The 2,528-nt window shown below is 29.9% G+C and overlaps 1 protein-coding gene across 9 annotated transcripts in view; it reads right to left on the bottom strand.

The window, feature by feature from the left end:
* fancm (FA complementation group M) overlaps window positions 1-2,528 on the bottom strand; it is a 51,998-nt gene that overhangs the window by 22,354 nt on the left and 27,116 nt on the right. The gene's annotated exons all lie outside the window — the stretch shown is intronic.

The following is a 2,528-nucleotide window of genomic DNA, read 5'->3' on the forward strand; positions in this document are numbered from 1 at the left end:
CACTCTCTGCCAGCAGGTGGCGCTTAAAGCATTTCCTTGGTTACCGCTGTAAACAAAGCAGAGCTGCACTTATGAACTTTAATATGCATTATACAGAGGCAAGATGAAAAGAAAAAATACCATCTAAACTTTTCTAAAGACAGTAAGTTCCCCTCAGACATGCATTCCTATAAACACCTACACCTAAATGAATCGCGATTTGTTTAGCATCTCAACTGATTTGAATAGTCACATATTTGAATCGATTTTCAACCGGCTCGCGGTTAATCGTTACATCCCTACAGTCTATAAAAAATTTTAATCTAATTAATTACATGATGTTTTGATTAATTAATCGTAAAATAAATTTGTTTGTGAAAATACCCCCAAAAGATTATTTAAAGCTATTTTTGTGTTAAATGAGAAAGTATCAAGTAGACGTTACAAATTGTAGCTTTAGAAAGAATATTTTATTTGATTCAACATAAAATGTATTACACAAACATTTAGGCTGCAACGGCCTAACAAACTATGGAACATAAAAGAAGATAAGAGTAGTTTTTGTTCATGCAATGAAAGTCATTGGTAACCAAAACAGTCTTCAAAATACCTTCTTTTATATTCCACAAAAGAAAGTTTTTAAACAACATGCAGGTGAGTAAATAAAGACAATTTTAATTTTTTGGGTAAATGTATCCCTTTAATGTTTTTATTTTTATTATTATTATATTTGTTTTAATGAAATGATACTCTAAATAAGAAACTAAATCTGCCAGCAGTAAATGTCTTTGAGTCATTCATTCATTCGATTCGTTCAAACGGCTGATTCATTCAGAAACTAAACACGCTGTGTTGCTCGGAGACGCGTAACAATTCTGCTGTGGCTTTAATGTTCTCTGCAAAATTGAGCAAAAACACATAATATTGTGTTTAAAATATAACAATATCAACTTCTTACTGAACTGTTGTATAAAATCACATTTAAACTCGTGATATTTGGGACAGAATCAGCACTCGTATAATACTGCTCTCACTGCTCGTGTGATATCGCTTATCGTATGATATAAATATGAGACAAAAACTCATACAGGGATTTTTTTTGCACCAATATCTTGAATTTTAATTTATGAAATGTAAGATGATGTACAGGTCTGGGGGTGGAGCCAGTGTGTTAACTGCGCTAAAATATTTTAATCGCGTTATTTTTCATAATTAATTAACGCGCTAAACTGATAGCCTAGTAAATATAGAACCTAAAATGATATATACAAAAAGTATATTCCCTTACAAATGTGTTATATATATATATATATATGTATGTGTGTTTGTGTGTGCATATAATTACATATAAAATACAAAAATATCTATCAATCTATCTTTCATCTACATACAAATACATTTATAGATATAAATATATATAAATATACATAAATATAAACACACATACATAAAAATAAATAAATTTAATTTACAAACAATTTCTAAAATGTGTAAAAATACCATTTACACACCCACATATATATGTGTATATATATACACATACAAATTAAATATACTATAAAATAAAGTATATATATAATTGTCTATATACAATTAAACAAATGTATACACACACACATATATATATATATAAAAACGGGGTTCCGTTTTTTTTCTGGACTCCTTTTTAATGGTTAAATGAAATTGTATTAATCAAAAAGCATGTCTAATTAATTAAAACCATGAAGCTTAAACAGTTTAACATCAATTTATTAAAAGTTTAACAAAAATTACATGTTTAGGGCCCTATGAAATGTTTTATTTTTTCTCACCATATTATTTATATTTTTTATTGTTACCAAATTCTGTGTTTTAGCATGTCTAATTATTTGAAAGCATAAAAACAAGTTTAATTTATTCTTGCAATAGCCTAATGATTTTTTCCCCCTCAGAAATTCTGTGTTGTGTATTTACATTTTTTAAGGCATAAAACAGCCATTTAATTTATCTTTTAATTAATTGGAAAATAAAAGGGATTTAATATCACAATTAAAACATTGAAGAAATATTGTATGATTATTCCTTAAAAATAAGGTTTTCATAATTTTAGTAGTAGCCTATTACGTACATTCTACTGAACAATAGTAATATATTTCTGCCGCAATGTCTTCAAGTTAGTTTATTTTGACGGGTTTCCGTGAATACCTTTACATTTCTGTGTGTATATGATATGAGGATAGTTTTACTCAAATGAAACGGTAAAATGCTGATGAAGTGTCTCTCACAGCTGTTCTGGAGATGTTGTTCATGTATTTATGTCCTCATCAGTGATACAGCAGACGTTAATACCGCGAGCTTCAGTACGAGTCGTAAACAAAACCGTGCATCTGCGCCGTTCATTAACACATAGACACGCAGAATTCATATTTAAATAGACGTTTTGCGGCTTACAAATACTAGTGGGAGTGTGTGTGTGAGTGTGTGTGTGTGTGTGCGCGCTCATGTGTGTGTGTGAGTGTGTGTGAGTGTGTGTGTGTGTGAGTGTGTGTGTGTGTGAGTGAGTGAGTGAG

The sequence above is a fragment of the Sinocyclocheilus anshuiensis genome, unplaced genomic scaffold, assembly GCF_001515605.1.
Source record: "Sinocyclocheilus anshuiensis isolate Anshui unplaced genomic scaffold, SAMN03320099.WGS_v1.1 scaffold1569, whole genome shotgun sequence".
Lineage (NCBI taxonomy): Eukaryota > Metazoa > Chordata > Actinopteri > Cypriniformes > Cyprinidae > Sinocyclocheilus > Sinocyclocheilus anshuiensis.